This window comes from Ursus arctos, unplaced genomic scaffold, assembly GCF_023065955.2.
Source record: "Ursus arctos isolate Adak ecotype North America unplaced genomic scaffold, UrsArc2.0 scaffold_4, whole genome shotgun sequence".
Taxonomy (NCBI): Eukaryota; Metazoa; Chordata; class Mammalia; order Carnivora; family Ursidae; genus Ursus; species Ursus arctos.
The window spans coordinates 57,623,348-57,642,946 of NW_026623056.1; the positions used below are offsets into that span (position 1 = coordinate 57,623,348).

Sequence of the window (19,599 nt, forward strand, 5' to 3'; positions counted from 1 at the left end):
ACATATTGCACACAAAAAGAACAAGTGGTGAACAAGACCTTAATAAAAACTGCCAGTTATAAAATATTATTCATTTGCAAAACAGATACTGATAGACCACAAGCAGCAGGGCGTTGCTTAGGCTTTGTGCTAGCTGCTGGGGGGAAGAGAGGAAAAATGACCTTTCCTCTCAGACGACTGTCTGTTTTGAGAGTCACAAACGTACATAGTATCAACTCTGTGAAAAGTGATAGGACCGCGGTAGAAGAGTAGAAGCCCGGGGCTCAGTCTAGTTTCAGAAGAAACACTTTTGGAGAGATCTCAAAGTTAGAGAGGCTCTATAAACTAAGCAATTAACAGGCAAAATAAAGACCTTTATTTAATAGACACATAGCACTTACTTGTGCTGGTTACTGTTCTAAGCATGTCACAAACATTAACTCATTCAATCTTCGTAACTATGCCACGGGCAAGCACTGTTGCCGTCCTAATTCTACATGTGAAATACCCGAAAAAGTTAAGTGAATTGCCCAAAGTCAGCTGTGCCCCAAGTCAGTGGGCACAGCCAGAACTTAAATATAGGTAGTGTGCGTCCAGAGCCCCAGCTTGGTCCCTGTGGGAGCCTTCCAATATGGAATTTACATACTCGTGAAAGAGCAACACACAGAGCAAGTGGGGCATTGCCTGAGGGCAACTTGAAGCCCAAGAAGTAAATGCGAACAATGTCACATTGAAAAACCAGGATTTTATCTTAAATGAATCATTGTAAACACGGGCATGACAGGGCTTTATTTCAACAATAGAAAGAACGCTCTCCAGCCTGGTGGAGTATGGGATATAAAATGGCTAGATTGGACATAGAAAGAGCAAGTAGAAGATATTTGTGGTAACATGAGTGCGAAAAACAGTGGAAATAGCATCAGAGGAAAGCTGAGGCTCGTGAGGGTTATTCTAAGGTGGACATTTGAGGGCTGGTAAGCTGTTGTGTTGGATAAAAGAAAGTCATGTCTGGAGTGATTCCTCTGTTTCTGATAAGAGTAACAGTGTAGACAGTGGTGTTGATTGAGATAGGGGAGAAAAAAGAAGAATTGAATGTTAGAAAATATTCACAATACAATGTAAAAAAAAAAGTAGAGCTCAAAAGTATATATTCTTAATTGTCCTTTAAAAAATATGTTTATAATGTACACACAAAAGCTCTGGTGAAAAGGGGAACAATTATTCATTATAAATGAAACATTTTTAGTAGATTTAAAAATTTTTCTCCTGTATTTTCTAAATTTTTTGCAATGAACATGAATTATAATTCCATTAAACTAAAAGTAAATGTTACTGGAATTATTTTGTTTACTTTTTAAATTTTAACCCATCCCCAATGGGCGGGGCTCAAACTCACACCTTGAGATCAAGATTCACGTGCTGCATCGACTGAGCCAGTGGGGTATCCCCGCAATTAGACGGAAGTATTTTAAACAGCGATCATATTTAATGTTAATTGCTACAATCTTCCTGGAAAGTAAAATAAAGTACTTACCAAAAGTCGCTCTGTTTATTAACCTTGGATCAGGAATTCCCCTGTTAAGAAGGTATTTTAAAATAATACATAATTCTCACGTTTATTTATAATTATATTTATTGTAACGCCATTTATGATACCAAAAACTTGGCATCAATAGTAAGAGTTTTTGAAATGAATTATAGTACAAATGTGTGAATGCATATTACACACTCATTAGAACAGTTCAACAATATTTACTCGCCAGGGAAAATACTTAGGATATATGACAATAGTAGGATATGAGTTTTTTTGTTGCTATTCATACAAGACATTTCTGAGTGGAAAAGGATACAGATTTTATTATTTAACTTTTGTATTTTTCAAAATCTGTACAATGTGCCTACATATTTACTTATAATAGTAAAAGAGCGTTTAGTTTGTAGCTTGAATACTATTACTGATCATTTAATCATTTCAAATGGGCTAACATTTGGATTTTAAGTACACAACCAAAAAGGATTGGAAAAGTCACCTGGATTATAAGGCTGGCTATGTCAGGGGAGGCAGGTGGTCAAAATCATGATTGCATAGGATGGTAAGTATGGAGACCCATGATTATATTAAAAAGTATGGTTTTCAGGAGTATTTGAACATAATAAGAGGGATCAGCTTTGAACTCAAACACTAAAATTTGGAATTTCAGGTACTGAGAAGATAAAAGGGTATTTGTTGGGTAATTATCATTTTGGAATTTGTGAAAAACAATGTTCAGGGCACACACAAAGATGGCTGCCTCTCCTGCTTGTGTTTTAGGCAGACACTGCTTGTGTTATGTTTCCTTGCTTGCATAAATTGACTAACACTGAGAAATGGTAGTAATAGGATTTGACTTGTATGGAAAAAATGCATCTTGAAGTGGCCATGATTCTCCTATGTCCCATGAAAAGTAACAGAATCTTTAGAAAATTCTTTATCTTCATTTAACTTTTTCCAGTTTTTGAGAGAAATGTAAATATTTTAGTTTCACAAAGCTAAAAAAATCATAGGGTGTTAAAATAATTGAAATGATGGTATCCATAGGTAAATATCTTTAACTCAATGTAACCTGAGTACTTTAATACTAACCTTTAATATTAATAAAGGTGATACCTATTGAACGAATACTACAGCAAGTACTTTCAATACATTATCATATTTAATCCTCAGAAGAGACAATACTGAGAGATAGCTCAGAAACAGGGGTGGGAGTGTCTACATTGATTTTGTCATGGGGTTGTCTGGTTAATAAGCAACAGACTTATTAGAGAAGTAGGTAATATTATCCATATTTGATAAAGGAGGGAATTAAGTCTGAGAAAGTGTAAATAACTGACCCCAAGTCACATAACTGGAGTGCAACTGTTGGAATCAAGATTCAAATAGGGTTTTGTTTGACCCTCTGTGCCCACAGTATTTCCAGTATTCCTGGAAAATAGTATAGCACTCCTATTCTTTAAGGACCCTTCTGAGAATTTGGCATGTTAAAAACTGAATCTTTTCTCTATACAGATACCTGTTAAATATTTCTTGGGCTGCTTGTTTGTTCCTTTTGTGGTCATACTTTATATATATAGCTGTTGACCATTTAATTTTTATAGTAACTTTTCACATGGCCTGTATATATTTGCACTGCCGTGATTTGATTTCGTCACTTTGGATTAAAAAGAAAGAATTCCCCTAGAATTAAAAGACTTCTTTCTTTCTCTTTCTTTCTTTCTTTCTTTCTTTCTTTCTTTCTTTCTTTCTTTCTTTCTTCCGTCTGTTTCTATCTCTTCCTTCCTTCTTTACTATCTTTTTAAAGAAATTTATCTATAGATTTAAACCTTCCAGGATTGGACGAAGGGAGATTTGATATGCGGGTAGGTGTGAATTTTCATTCTGTGTGGTTTTTTATTTTACCAAGGGCAGACAAATAATGGAAGCAATTTTTTGCTTCAGTGACTTGAACAAAATATTTATGTTGGAACTCATTGTTCTTCAGTTTTGCTTGTTCTTATGAAGTAAGAATCATTATCCTCATTTTGCAGATGAGTAAACTAAAACTCAGATTAAATGGTGCATCTAAAACCACTCAGGAAGGAAATATTCTGAATGTGAATTTCTACCCAGAGCTGCTCAGTGTCAGGGCTCATGATTTCTTTTCTATTCGCATACTGGCTTCCTTTATTCTAAAACATGAGATTATGAGATATCAGGGATGAAAGAACACTTGAGATTACTTATTCCAACCATGTCAATTTATGTTTTAGGACACTGTTGCCCAGAAGAATTAGACCACTTACTTATAGTCATGTAACCAACTATTACAGTACCACATTATGCTTGTGGTTGTTTTCTTCCTCTGTTTCAGGAATGGACAAATTGGCCCAAATTCTTTGGCTTACTAGGTTTGAATGAAAAGATAGACTCCTGAAGTGGAATGATGAATTAGAAGAGGATGAACCATCTGGTCCGGTGAATATTTTGTGCCAGTAAAAACTGTACCCTGGCTTCAATGTCAAGCATCAGGGTATTAGAGGTGGACTTTAACTTCGCCTATCTATTTCGGCGAGACACTTTTGGGCTGTGCGCAAATTCGTAGACCATTTGCAATAGATCTTCACAGAGATGAGGCACTTCAAAGACCTTTCTTTGGTCTCCCATGGAATCCTTTAGCATATGTCACATGGAGTTGCTCTGTTGCTCTAGTCTCCGTTTGGAGTGTATTGTTGATATGTTGCTACAGCCGGGGAGCTGATTGCGACTTTAATTTTTGTTCTTGGAAGCAGCTTGGTCTTATGCCAATATTAACAGTGCTTTCATCCTTAAGGCTCTAAGGCACTCCAGCATACAGTCACATGAGCTGCTGACTCCATTGTGATAAGTCCTTTCTCAATAGGCCCTTTGGGGTTCTATTCAATCACACTTTCACTCAAAGGATTTTAACAGCATAGGCCAAAATTAGACATCTTGTTTGACTAATTATAAACATATATTATCTTCTATTCCGCAATTAATTTCAATTCAGAAGTAAACTTAGCAACACATACGCCCCTAGTAGTAGTTCTCAACGTGCACTCCCTGAATTGGAAGCATTAGAATAACCTTGTCACTTGTTAGAAATAAAAATTCTTGGGTCCACTACCGAGTGATTGTGATATGTGCTGAAGTTTAAGAGCAGACCTCCTCACACGTTCCATGCCACAACTGCACATGACAGCTCACTCATTTCTGATTTTGCTTTACACTTGCACACCTTTGTGCCTTCGCTTAAATTGTTTCTTCTGCCTGAACAGTCCTCTTCCACAGTTTCAGATGTTCACTCATTCTATCCAGTTGTATCTAGCTTTCTCCAGTCAGTATCATGGGCTCCTCACTCTATGCATGTAAAGTATTTCGCTTCTATAATTTAGCTTATGTCATGCCTTGTGTAAAGCTATTTGTGTTCATGGTTGTCTCCCACTGTGGTAGATTGCAAGGTTTACTTGCAGTGACAGCTTTGTGTCTTCTGTACTATTCATCTGTTTGGTCTTAGTTTCCCTCTTTATTTTTTTTTTTTAAAGATTTTATTTATTTATTCGACGGAGATAGAGACAGCCAGCGAGAGAGGGAACACAAGCAGGGGTAGTGGGAGAGGAAGAAGCAGGCTCATAGTGGAGGAGCCCGATGCGGGGCTCGATCCCACAGCGCCGGGACCACAGCCTGAGCCGAAGGCAGACGCTTAACCGCTGTGCCACCCAGGCGCCCCTAGTTTCCCTCTTTAAAAAAAACAATTACTATTTGAAAGAGAGAGAGCGAGCAAGCATGGGAAGAGGGGCACAGAGGCGGAGGGAGAGAGAGAGAATCTCAAGCAGACTCCATGCTGAGCACAGAGCCCAACTCAGGGCTCGATGCCAGGACCTTAGGATCATGACCTGAGTGGAAATCAAGAGTTGGAGGTTTAACCGCCTGAGCCACCCTGGTGCCCCAGTTTCCTTCTGTTTTTAATGGAGGTAATACCCTATGTCCCATAAGATACCTTGTGGGATTATTTCCAAAATTAAAAGGTCTATCTAATGTGAAGTGGATAACAAATAATAGCGAATTTTATTAGTAGGTACTATATAAGTGTTTGTTGAACCAAATGAGATTTTCAGGCTCTTAGATTCACGTATAAAGAAGAATTCTTAGAGAAACTCTTTTTCTCTTATTAAAGAAAACATGAGTCTTTGTTATACATTTACAATATAATTTCAATATTAAATCTGTTTAAAGCAGGATCACCAACATGGGTTGTTTTTTTTTTTTCTTTTTTCTTTACACATATAATTTTTTTAGATGTGTTCAAGATCGGGAGACTATCTAAATGAGGAATTTGGAATCTGAAATTGGCCTTCACTCCTCAAAGATGGCTCAAAGGAAAAGCATTTCTTGTGTTAGATGTCGGTTTTCCTTAAACATATTTAAGTGCAGTTAATTACAGAAGTTATTAGGTCTCTCTTTTTTTTTTTAAAGATTTATTTATTTATTAGAGAAAGACAGCCAGCGAGAGAGGGAACACAAGCAGGGGGAGTGGGAGAGGAAGAAGCAGGCTCCCAGTGGAAGAGCCTGATGTGGGGCTTGATCCCCGAAGGCCGGGATCACGCCCTGAGCCGAAGGCAGACGCTTAACGACTGAGCCACCCAGGCGCCCCAGTTATTAGGTCTCTTATTGTAGAAAAAGATGGATCCAAAGACTTGGATAAAGATACGGGCTGAACCACAAAAGTTTATCAGGGATTAAATTGAAGTCAAATGGATATAGTTATGAATACAACTTTGGTTCAGTGAAGGAAGCCTGGGTGGTGGGTACACATTGGAAATGCATGTATTAATACAAATGAAACATCCCGAGAGATCCTAAGCATATCCCAAGCATACTTTCTCAGTTTAATGTATAGGGCTAATATTCTCTAAAACAGTACAAATGTTGATACAGTAGTGCTGATATTCTACAATATGTTGCAGGATCACACGAACACGTATTCATTATTCCATATGTATGTAGGAAATGCTTAGTTCATATTATTTGCTTGTCTAAAAATCTGAACATCATGCCAAAGGAGGATGATGATGAAGATGATGGCAACAATTATATTAAAAATAATGCCATTTATTCTGCTTTTTCCATTTTCTAGGCTCTACGCCAAGAACTTCACAAACAATAAGTTGATCTTTGCTTAATTCTGTGTACAGTAGTAGAAGGAAATGATTATTCCTGATTGTTTAGAGGTGAGGAAACGGATTCTCAGGAATGGTAAGTGATTAACCCCAAATCACACGTGGAGTAAGTGATGTGTTGGTCAGGGTTCAAACTGAAATATGGCAGACTTTGAAGTCTGGCAAGTGTTTGAACCACTTGGGAGTGAGAAGCAATAAAAAATAACATGACCAGAGTTATTTGCCTGAAGGCAGATTTAGGGGATGTGACTCAGAATTTTTCTTCTTCATAAATGTTTGGGGCTTTAACGAACAGTGAAATCCACTTTGGTGGAGAGGTTTAGCACGTAGACTCCAAGGCCTTCCCACTTCTGATTTTGAGCCCTGCCTCCACACCTGGTGGGCTGTTCGATCGTGAAAAGCTCTTAGATTCTCGGTGCTGATTTCCTATTTTTGACATTGAGATAATAGTATTTGCCACATAAGGAATTGTGATATAGATAGTCTCTCTTTGTTTCTGTTTCTTTCTCTCTCTCTCTCTCTGTGTATATATATCTCTACATATCTACATTGTTATATATAAATCTATCTATATGTATCTATCTATCTATCTATCTATCTATCATCTGTCATCTATTCTCTATGTGTTTTAGAACAATTCCAGGTCATAGTAAGTGCTGTGTACGTGCTAGATATATCATCGACATCATCATCAATGTATCTGAGTTTCACTGCATCTGTTGCTTATACCAGTGAAGTCCTTCTGTACTTTAGCTCAACATTATTTAAACTACAGCAGTGAGGCAGAAATAATATTGCTTGAGCCTTGGAGGAAAAAAAAGACAGTATTTCTAAATATTTCAGTGCAGGGTGATTTTTTTCTTTTCTCCCAAGACCCTCTGAATTTTCAAATTTCTACACTAACTGAGTCATTAACAGCCTAGGGCTTGATTCAAAGTGCTCACTGAAAAATAATTATAGAAGTTAAACTTTGTTACATCCCAAAGTACTTCTTCCTACATTGCTAACCTAAAGACAGCCCCCCGCAGCCACCGTCTACCACCATCCTGATATCAACTAGTCCAAAGGCAAAACCAAACTCTCTTTAATAGCATTGGCTATGTGCCACTAAATTTGACTTTGTTTCTCTTCTCCAAATAGCATGTGTAACTGAGAGAAACTTGAAGGCATGCTGAAAAAATAATGATGTGATGGAGATCATACCAAATGCTTTTATCGGTTTCATAGTAAAAGTCATTATTTGCCAAGTTCATAGAAGAAAATACTGCAACATAATTTTTGGTCTATTTCTTATATGTAAGTTTTACTTCTTTGTTCCTAGCATCAGAGAATAATATATATCAGAGGTTTTGGAATATGGGCTTACCGCTCAGTTATCATATTGTTTATTACGTTGTGGTTTATTTTTAAATTCAGTTTACCCCCAAAAATTATCTTTTTCTTAAAAAAAAAATAAGGACTAAGTTGTTTTCCTTTTCAAAGCTATAATGTGCTAATTTTGCATATCTTGACCACTGGGTAGTTAAATAGGCACAAAAGTTTTGTAACATTCCAACAGAGTTAGATAGTTGATTGTAATAACACATCACTGCCACTGAAGCCCATTACTACTTAACAGTTGTCATTCTTCATTTTCATGGTAGGAAAAAAAGTACCTATCTATGTGGTGTTCAGAAATTAGTTTCATGCCATCTGTATTGCTAAATTTCATTTTATTTTTTAAGACTGACTACTTTTGCCACGAAATTAGTAGTGTATTTTCTCTTGGTTACCTACTAGAAAGCAAAGTTATTTTTTCTTGAATATCACATTTTCTTTCTTTCTTGAATATCACGATATTTGTTTAGAGATATTTAGATTTTTTGGGGGGGAGTGTTGTTACTCTAGCATGAAAATAGGTTTATGGTATCTCTGAAGTTGAAATATCAACTAGAAACTAAGTTGAAATACATGAAATTCCTCTCGTCTTTCTTGTGTAATCCTCAAAGTCCTTCGAGTACTTCGCAGCGTAACAACGAATGAATGCTGTCCTTGAGGCGCTACTGTCCCATTTGTCTAATTGGCCCCAATACTGTAGCTCTCAGATATGCTTCCTCTGACTGCCATCTGATTCCATTTACGAGCAGCATCCATCGTTTCTACATAACATAAAACCTGACTTTTTAAGACTGGTTCTTTTAAACAAGCCAGCTATTTCTCCTGTCTAACGTCTTCCTGCTCTGCTATTCTGTGGGAAACATAAATCTATTTTCTTTCTGTGAGGGGTTTCCTCTAAGATATAGAGTGTTAACTTAGTTCCTCTATGCAGTGGATTATTCGGGAGTTGAAAATTTGCATATTTTGTTGATGGGATAATAAACATTTATTATAAAGACAAAAACACAGCAAGTACGCACACAAACACACACGAGTGCGTGCACATTCACATGCACACATACATATAAGACCATGACGGTGGTTTGGGTGCATGAAACCATAAGGCAATCTGGAGTGATGGCTACGGTTAGTCATCTGATTTAATGACACTTTCCTTGTTAATCTCTGTGATCTATAAACTTATCAAGGAAATTTACCACTTACTATTCTTGGGATAGACATGGAAAATTCCAAAGATTTAAAAAGGAACAAGCTACTGGGGGTAGGGATTCCTTCTAAATAAGGCAAGCTCCAGACAATTTTCAACTTTATATTAATAAGGAAAATCTATTAACAAGGCTCTTTACAATTTACATTTTTTTGTTTGTTTTTTGTTTGGTACCATATATTGTATCTTTTGTTAGTCACTACAAAGTTATGAGTCAAGGAAAGTTGTACTGGTCTCCATGAAATAATTGGGACCCAGTGTGGTTAAATAAATGGCAACAGCTCACATAGCATTACATAGCAGAACTGATAAACATCTAGGCCTTTGGCTCTCAAATCACTAATCTTCAAATTATAGGATTTAAACAAATCCATAATTTTAAAAAGGAAAGATTTTCTCTCTCTGATTACTTATAGTATTCAAATGAGAACCCATAGTCTCCTACTTTGGCCTCACTGCCTCACTGGTTTGATTTTACTCGCAAACAGCTGAGATGGGCTTAGTTCATTCATTTATTCAACAAATATGTAAATGGACTGAGATAGGAATTGATTCTCTGTATATACAATCAGGGAAGTCTTTTTATCTAAACGTAATTTTCTGTATATACAATCAGGGAAGTCTTTTCATCTAAACGTACACATTTTTATTGACATAAATAGTTGCATATTAAAGTGGTCGATTTATTTGTCTATTTAGACAACCGACAGCAAGAATATGGTTACTAAGAGTATTATAAAGTAGAACTGAAGTTTTATATGGACCCCACTGAATCAGTTGTTACATTACCACAGTAATCAAAATAACTTTTAAATTATATAGTTATATCTGTTGCTTTGGACATAATAGTCACCCTGATGAATGTTGAACTTTGAAAATGGAAGCAACTTATAAAAACAAGGATAATGCAAAAATATAAACATGGCAGTACTTTGCCTCTCTTTGTACAGAGAACTGTTACAGTGTTGCTGCTTTTGGCAGGAAACAGTCTGTTCTATGGCCATGATGTGGCTCACTGATACAAAAGCAGCTAAGAGCATCCAAATGACATAATAGGAATACAATTATGGCTCTCAGAGAGTCTGGTCCGTTGCTAGTAACATCTGAATTGTACAGATTAAAGAAGTAATACAAGCACTTTTTTGGGTAATTTAAATACGTGTGTTTTCTACTCATTTCTGAACAATAATGGTTTCAGATTTGTTCCTTAATTAGTCTTATAGAAATTTTAGTGGTATATTGATTTACATTAATAAAAGAACAGCCTGAAAAAAAAATAAAAGAAGCTGTGTTTGCCTGAAAAACACTAGAATATCATAAACAAGTAGATCTGTGTCCAGGCACAACTATGTATGCATTTTGGAAAGTGGGAAAACCTATCAAAATATTTACCTTACGAAAAAGAAATCTGGTGCTTAAAAATAAGCAAGCTTTGTCCTTATTCTTCAGGCTTTTATATCTCTGGTTAGATGTCCTTAAGAATATGAAAAAGGGAAAGAAATTCTATATATTTTAAAACATTAAAAAATGAATTCTATTGTTATTATACAATACTTTGAAACATAACATTTCCAGCCACGTACTTTTGGTCCTAGACATAAAGGAATTAATTTGCTAAAGCAAAAACTCTAAATTGATTACATGTAATTTAGGATTAGATTAATTACATATTAATATGTGAAAGCAGTGAATGTGGTACATCTTATAATGCCGACAAAAATAGCTTTGTTAAAGACCATAGTAGAGTGGCAATAATTTAGGATCTGTCACATCTGACCCTGTTACTAGTGGAATAATATTCTTTAACACACCTAGGCCTACTTTAGTGGGCACAATCATTATAATACCTATATCTTGGAGTTGCTATGAGGTTCAGGGTGTAATAAAGTAATTGTTACATGGTATTTAACAGGGGAGAATTGTTTTAAGAAAAACTGCTTTGAATATAAGTCATCATACATAAAAACCACTAATGATATTCCTTAAAATGGAAAATTCAACATGAAAATCAACATTTCCATAAATAGAACAACTGGAAGTACAAACTTAAGTTCTTTAGGATTTAACCAAAGACTTTCATCGTGCTTGCGTTAAAAAGAAAACAGTGACTGGAGCTTTTGGCACACTGGGGAGCTAACATACCTATCAAAACTCCTTGGAGATTTGTGAAAGGAAAATATTTTCTGCTGTTTTCAATGAGTATATTCGTCACTCCAACAGTTTTAAAAATAGCCTCTGAATGCTAAGCAGGAACAGTTAAGTACATCCAGTCATTCAGTCATTTTTCCATTCAACAAATATTTTTTAACTGCCTACTATGTGTCAGAAATTGTGCTAGACTCAAGATGAATAACATATGGTCCCAGGCTCAGAGAGTGTATAACGCTTTCAGGAAGAGCTGCCAAGATCATGTCCCCAAAATGCTTGGTCTTTTACATCCACACCTGGCATCAGATCTTTTACGATGTCCATCGAGGTTACAACCTTTTATTTATTGATTCACTGACCAAATGCTAAAACTAAATAATGTCTGGAAAAACCTGTGCATTTCTGAAAAGATCATAAGGAAGACCTATTTGGGGATCTAGTTATGATGTTTTTCAAATAGAAATTTCTTTGATTTATACTATAATGAGTCCATGCCTTGCATAGTCAGAGCTGAAAAAACACACAGTGTAATAACAATTTAAATAAAACTTGCTAGTCATTTCACACACATTACAAGTTAGCAAGCATATTTGCTGATGTGTTAAATTTCTGATTCCACAAGAAAGGCTCTGTTTCAACAAGTTATAAAGCAAAAACAGCCATTTTGAAAAATTTTATCTTGGTATTTCTGTCTTGTATTTAAGAAATATTTCCATGGCCCATAAATGCTAATGTAAAAATATTCTCACACCTTTAAGTAATTTAAAAAATTATCTTGGAAATTTCCTAAAGTGAATTTTGCTAAGTCCAATAGATATTTTTCCTAAAAGTATGTCAATTATATCTATTAATATATATTTATATACTAGTCTTCACAAGGCCAAAATTAAGTACTATGATCAGTTGTATGTATAAGACTTACACACAATAAACAATTATTGTTTTGACATCAGATTTTTACTTTTATTAACAATGTTTCAGTCACTTAACAGTCCATGTTGTTGAACATCAAAATACATGAAATGCTTTTGCTTTTTAAAGATGTCCCCTTCCCAACCGTCCATTCCCCCATCTCCCACTTTTGGAAAATCTTCATGAGGTCACTGAAGGTACAACAGTAATTTTTTAAAATTTATTTTTATTTATTTATTTTTGTGGTGATGGATGTTAACATTTATTTATAAAGGTAATTATTTTGCAATATATACAAATGTCAAATCATTATATTGTACACCTGGAACTGATAGAATACATGGCAATTATTTCTGAAAAGAAAAAAAAATCTTTCCTTCGAGATGTCTGTTAAACATACTGTATCATAAATTAATTGTGTGGTTCAAGGGAGAAAATTTTCAACTGAGAGGTTTTCTTTCCTTCTTTTAACTCAAGAAAGTATTTTAGGATAAGACTTCAAAGAATCTTACAGGGAAAAAAGATCCCACAACTCACAGATTATAAAGAGAAAAGAAGGATTTGTCTTTATTTTATTTTTTAAAAGATGTATTTATTTATTTTAGGAAGAGAGAGAGAGAGCGAGCATGTACAAGCATGAGTGAGGAGGGGAAGAGGGAGAGGGAGGGAGGGAACCTCAGGCAGACTCCCCCGGGGCTACCAGGACCCTGAAATCATGACCATCAGCCCAAGTCATGAGTTGAGAACTTAAGTTACTAAGCTACCCAGGTGCCCCAAGAAAGAGTTGTCTTTAAAACAATGATTTATGCAACTTGGAGCCAAGTAAACTTAATTATTATGTGAGTGATTCAGAGAGGCAAATTAATTGTAATAGGATAAATTTTGCTCTGTATCCAAATTTTGGTTCTCTGTATCCATGAAACTCAAATGCTATTGTGGGGAAAAAAAGAAAAAAGAAAAAAGAAAAAGAAAAAGAAAATGATCTCTCTCTGGGGATCGCCACATTCATTGACCAAGCTGCCTTACTAAAGTATGTGGACCAGAAGGAAGTGAGGGAGATAGGGCGCCTGGGTCGCACAGTCTGTTAAGCAACCAACTCTTGATTTTGGCCCAGGTTGTGCATGGTCTCAGCATGGTGAGATTGAGCCCGTGTAAGGCTCCGAACAGCAGCAAATCTGTTATAAGATTCTCTCTCCCTCTGCCCCGCCCCTTCCCTCTGCGCTCATTCTCTTTCTCAAATAAATAAATAAATCATTTTTTAAAATTTTTAAATTTTTAAAATTTTAATTCAATTAATGACGTATAGTGTATTATTAGTTTCAGAGGTAGAGCTCAGTGATTCATCAGTCTTATATAATAATACCCAGTGCTCATTACATCACGTGCCCTTCCTAATGTACACCACCCAGTTACCCCATCCCACCACCAGCGACCCTCAGTTTGTTTCCTATGATTAAGAGTCTCTTATGGTTTGTCTCCCTTTCTGATTTTGTCTTGTTTTACTTTTCTCTCCCCTCCCCTATGATCCTCTGTTTTGTTTCTTAAATTTCACTTGAGTGAGATCATATGATAATTGTTTTTCTCTGATTGACTTACTTCACTTAGCATAATACCCTCTAGTAGAACATTAATTAGAAAAAAGAAATTCCAAATGGTAATTTGACTGTTTTGTTTTTACCTTCTAGACACACCTTAGAACAAGGTAAGCTTAGAAGGAAAATTCTATTCTAAAATCTAAAATAGTAACATTTCCATATCTGTAACATTTACACATTTTTGTCCAGAAGTTTTGGACAATTCTGGACAGCAATGTATATATACATTTCTGTTTTTCTATATACACAGAATAGTATCACATAGTATCACAGAAATGTATCTATGTATACATATATGTATGTGTGTTTATACATATATATGCACATACATACAGAAATACCTGTCCAAAATATAATTATATGGTATACATGGAAAATGATGATGAGGAGTGTCCTTCACCAAAAGAGGTTATGCTTAGATATCCTATGTCATCTAAGGTGTTTTGAGTTTAGCTTAAATAAAGTTCATAGACCTAAAGCCTTAAAAACTACATGATTCACACCAAGAAATTTTGAATTTATTGGTTCTGTTATGACTTATCTGAAGCCACTGAAATTTTACAAATAGTTTCTTCCTAAATCAAATATAGAAAGAAAGAACAATATACCAAATAAGGACCACACAGGCTAAACAGCCTGACTTCAAAACCCAGTTCTAGGGGCGCCTGGGTAGCGCAGTTGTTAAAGCGTCTGCCTTCGGCTCAGGGCGTGATCCTGGCGTACCGGGATCGAGTCCCACATCAGGCTCCTCCGCTATGAGCCTGCTTCTTCCTCTCCCACTCCCCCTGCTGTGTTCCCTCTCTCGCTGGCTGTCTCTCTCTGTCAAATAAATAAATAAAATCTTTAAAAAAAAAAAAAAACAACCAGTTCTACTATTTACTACCTTTGTGACCTTCTCTGGGTCAGTCTCCCCAACTATATCTAGGGGTGACTCCTTCTTCCCTTCCAAAAAAGTATCTTCCTTATAGGGTTATCATGAAGATTAAATGAGTTCATACACAAAGAAGCACTTGGAGAGACACCTCAGTAAATGTTAGCTCTTACTATCAATGCTCATGAATCCACAACTCTTAAAATTTTAGCACTTTTGGCTCCTCGAAAATAAAATTTGTAAATCTGGTAAGACACTCAGTGCTATAAGGGCTTCCCACAAAAAATTATTCGTTATCAAATCATCTCTGGTTAGGCTTATCTAATGCTAAAAGCCCAGAAAAGGGAGAAAGAATCTGAAAGAAAGCAAACAGGTTAGTTATTAGGCTTTTGAATATTCCCAAATATCTGGGCTAGATGTTCCTGTGACAGTGAAATCTAGCCAGACAGATATTATTCTCATCTCCAGGTGATTATATGGCTAGACATTTAAATATTGTGATATCATTTTTTATGCCTTTCAAGAAAGGGATTAAAGTGGTTATTAATTAATTGCATGACTAATTGGAGACCCTGAATGCCCAAAGGGAAGTTGGCCAGCAGACCCACCCAATTCAAAGAGAACAGATTGTGACTCTGTTCTCTTACCTTCCTGGCTAAGGTCAAACTTCAGAGACATATTTTAAAGAGTGAATGAGACTATTCCACGAGACCAGCACAAAAAGAATGGAATGTAGTTTCCTTTTTAAATTTATTTCAACTGGCAATGTCTTGGGCCAGTTTCTGAGCAACTTTTGTATGTTTAATGAGCAAAAATTCAAGGGGAATTTTTGATTTCCAAGTCAGGCAGCCGTAGATCTTCCAGATTTATTACCATAAAAATAAATTATGAGAAGTTAGGTCTTGAAAGAGCCTATCTAATTATATAAGCTCTCGTTACACCTAGTGTCAAAGGGATTTCAAATGGACAACATAAAAGGAATCTCTGAAGAAAGTATGTTGCATCCAGGTGAATAATGCTCATAGCCAATCTCAGACTTGCCCGGATGTACAGAAATGAGGATCCCTGTGAAATCCCAAAGGGAATTCAAGAAAAGTATATAAATCTTGCTGTCCACACAAACCAAAGTTTGGATAAATCAGAGAGCTAATATAATGGAGCCAAAACTGTTCTAAAATTTTACATATTCTTATTTAAGATATCTGTCAAGAGTTTAACGAAGCGACACCATGGTATTGTTGCCTCTACAGCCATTTTGCTTGGCCAGGTAGACTACAGGACCTCAAGCTGACACGAGCCTCTCACGCAAGTGCATGCCACAGAGCAGCCCGCAGAGTCACAAGCAAACATGTTTCTGATGTGACCTACCCAAACGCCATTGCGATCAACAGTCTCCCTTGCCTGGCAGGCCTATCCTTTATGCTCCCCTTAGATAAGATCCCATGGAGGTTACCAAAACCCCCTCTTTTGGTTTGAATTGACCCATCCCTTCTTAGCCCAAGAACTCAAAATCACTCCACCCACAGACCCTCATAAAGGCATGCTCCAGGTCCTGCCTCTCTCTCTGCCTGCGCCTACTTTGACCTCTCCATGGGACCCCTGGAAGCATGCTGCGTACTTCCCCTTGGATCTACGAGGAACAGATTTCCCTATTCCATTTTCTTTCGTAATTTGTAGCTGAACCATGGCTGACCATCCAGCACCCTGTGCTCCACTTAATAAATCTTAATTTAACAAAGTCATAGCAATATCATAGTAAACATTTGACATTTTAAGTATCAAGTCAAAAATCTTTTACATTGAAAATACAGTTAATAATATAACTAACGTACAGCTACCATTAGATCCCAGTTATTATAAGTCCTTCAAGTTTCCCCAAATAAAGGATTTCTAGGACTACCGCAGATATTCTAAGTGATCTTGTCTGTCCTATTAAAGTAGACCTGGTGAGTGAAAGTGAATAAAAAAAAATGTACCATTGTTAGAGAATTAGGATAATTTTATTGCTACTGAGGTAAAACTGGTGGAGTGATTTGCTTGGAATTTCGAGTTATCTGTCCAACAAGACTTCAGAAGCGAAGACCATACTGAGTAGATTGACAGCTCAGAGCGACCAAAAGAATGGTTTGCAAGTTTATTCTGGAGCAAATACAACGCAGCCTTAAGTTAAATAGGGACATCACAATTTTGGCGTTGTATAGATATCTTTATTTTTTTTTTCAGTGGGATGTTAAAAATAAAGGAGATCGTTATGTAAGAATTAACAGGCTGAAGTCAATATTGAGGGGGCGCCTGGGTGGCTCAGTCGTTAAGCATGTGCCTTCGGCTCAGGGCATGATCCCAGGGTCCTGGGATCGAGCCTCACAACAGGCTCCCTGCTCCGCTGGGAGCCTGCTTCTTCCTCTCCCACTCCTCCTGCTTGTGTTCCCTCTCTCGCTGGCTGTCTCTTTGTCAAATAAATAAATAAAATCTTTAAAAAAAGTCAATATTGAGATGAAAATTAACTGTGAAACTTTTTCTGTAAGAGAAATAGCCATAGTGCATTAGCTTTTGCCACATTTCACAGATTCATGTTACCACCTTCAATGTGTGAGTAAATGATGTTTCTCTGACTGGATTTTAATGTATGAGTTCCAGAATACCCACAGGGAAAATGCCATGTTCTCATGACACCTACATCATTTTAGGTTTGGTCCAAATACTACACACACATACACACACACACACACACACACACACACACACAAGCCACAAATACTATAGAATGATCCAAGCACTTTAGGTGTATTTGCTTTTGGTCATTGTATTTGAGTAAATTTTGTAATTTTTTTAATGGTTAGTGGGCAGATTCAAGACAGCTGCACACTCCGATGCTACGGCCATGAAGACGTGGAGCCTCTGTCACCCCTGGAATCTGGGTGAGTGTATGACTGCTTTGGGCAATAGCATGCAGCCACAATAACCTTGTGGACAGGGGGACGGTCTGGACCTTAAGAGGCTAGGAGTATCTACTTCCTGTTTCTCGGAACACTCTCTCAGGCAGCCCTGAGCCCCCGCATAAGAATCCTGATTCCCTGAGAGTGCTGTGCTGACTGACACATTTGGCATCCTCCTTGACAACCTCTGACCAAGCTCAGCCTTCAGTCATCCCCACTAAGGCCCCGGATGTATGAATGAAACCACCTTGGACCTTCCAGACCAGCCCTGCCACTGAATAGCAGAGCGGCCTTTGCCAAAACAGAATAGCTCAGCTGAGCTCTGCCTGAATTATTAACCCATAAGATCATGAAATATAATAAACTAAAGATGAATTCTACATATCTCCCAGTGCTTTATTTATTTTTTTTTAGAAGATTTTATTTATTTATTTGTGAGAGAGAAAGAGTGAGTGAGCGAAAGAAAGCACTAGCACTAGCTGGGGGAGGGGAGAGAGGAGCAGAGGAAGAGGGAGAAACAGACTCCCCACTGAACAGGGAGCCTGATGTGGGGCTCGATCCCAGGACCCCAGGATCATGACCTGAGCCAAAGGCAGCTGCTTAACAGACTGAGCCACCCAGGCGCCCCCAACCCAGTGCTTTATTTAAATCATATTTTTATTTAAGTGAAGCCAATAAAAACGTTTTTGTCAATAACAACTGTATATAGTCGAGGGAACTTATTTGGTTTCCTGTGATAAATAGAACAGAATTCTTGCTTATAGATCTTACAATTTTGTCTCCTTAAATTCAAAATGAATATATTAAAGAATTCTAAAAACAAAACCAAAACAGAATAAAAGATGGAACCTTGCTTAAATTTCACCTTCTCAGAGAGGCCTTCCCTGACCAGCATCTTTTTTTGCGTGTGTGCGCACCTTTCCTTCCTGTCCTACTCTCCTTATTACACCGACATTTTTGCGTACCCCTTCCCTGAGTGTACTCTGGTTTGTTTCCTGCACAGATGACTGGCACATAATAGCCTCAACAAATATTTGCTGTAGAAGTAAAACTTTGTCTTCTTATCTGAAAATTATAAACTTGTTTTTTTTTTTTTTTTTAAGATTTTATTTATTTATTTGACAGAGAGACAGCCAGCGAGAGAGGGAACACAAGCAGGGAGAGTGGGAGAGGAAGAAGCAGGCTCATAGCCGAGGAGCCTGACGTGGGGCTCGATCCCAGAACGCCGGGATCACACCCTGAGCCGAAGGCAGACGCTTAACCGCTGTGCCACCCAGGCGCCCCTAAACTTGGTTTTAATAAGTAAAAATACAAGTCACCCCAATATTTTTAAAGAGAAAGTTATTCTGACATTGTCTAAAGGTAGAAATTTTAATTTTTTAAGAAATGATTAACATACATTTAATAATGCCTTTATTTTTAGGGACATATATTTACTTGATATTCATGTATATAGCCAAAGCCACTTAAAGATGAGCTTACTATTAAGTATCATCTTAAAACTTGGCAGTTCTCTCTGGAGTTAATCAACTAACAATTTTTCTTTGTCTTCCCTTGATTTGTGTTTAATTTACATGACAGTAAATTGTACATGAAATACCAGTATTTCATGTGATTATCTGTATAATTCATGTTCACAAGGGTGTCAAGACATTTATTTTAGCACATGGGAGTTTACACTGGCATTGAAAGGTCATGTTGATAAAATTAATTGCCCTGTTTGACAAAGGGCGGAAAAGAATCTAGAAGGCCTTTAAGGAAAAAGTGAAATTAACTTCAAAATGGCAAAACATACAGTGGCTCCCCATTCCCTTTAAACGAACACACTATTATCAATCTTTTCATAAAATCTCAGTGTGG

The 19,599-nt window shown here is 36.8% G+C and overlaps 1 long non-coding RNA gene across 3 annotated transcripts in view; it reads left to right on the forward strand.

Moving 5' to 3' along the window:
- Positions 1 to 19,599, forward strand: part of LOC130542594 (uncharacterized) — a 64,803-nt gene that overhangs the window by 19,994 nt on the left and 25,210 nt on the right. For all 3 annotated transcript variants that reach the window (XR_008957254.1, XR_008957253.1, XR_008957252.1), the window contains 3 exons: positions 3,867 to 3,970; positions 6,651 to 6,769; positions 17,644 to 17,721. This is a non-coding gene — a long non-coding RNA (uncharacterized LOC130542594). The remainder of the gene's footprint in view (positions 1 to 3,866; positions 3,971 to 6,650; positions 6,770 to 17,643; positions 17,722 to 19,599) is intronic.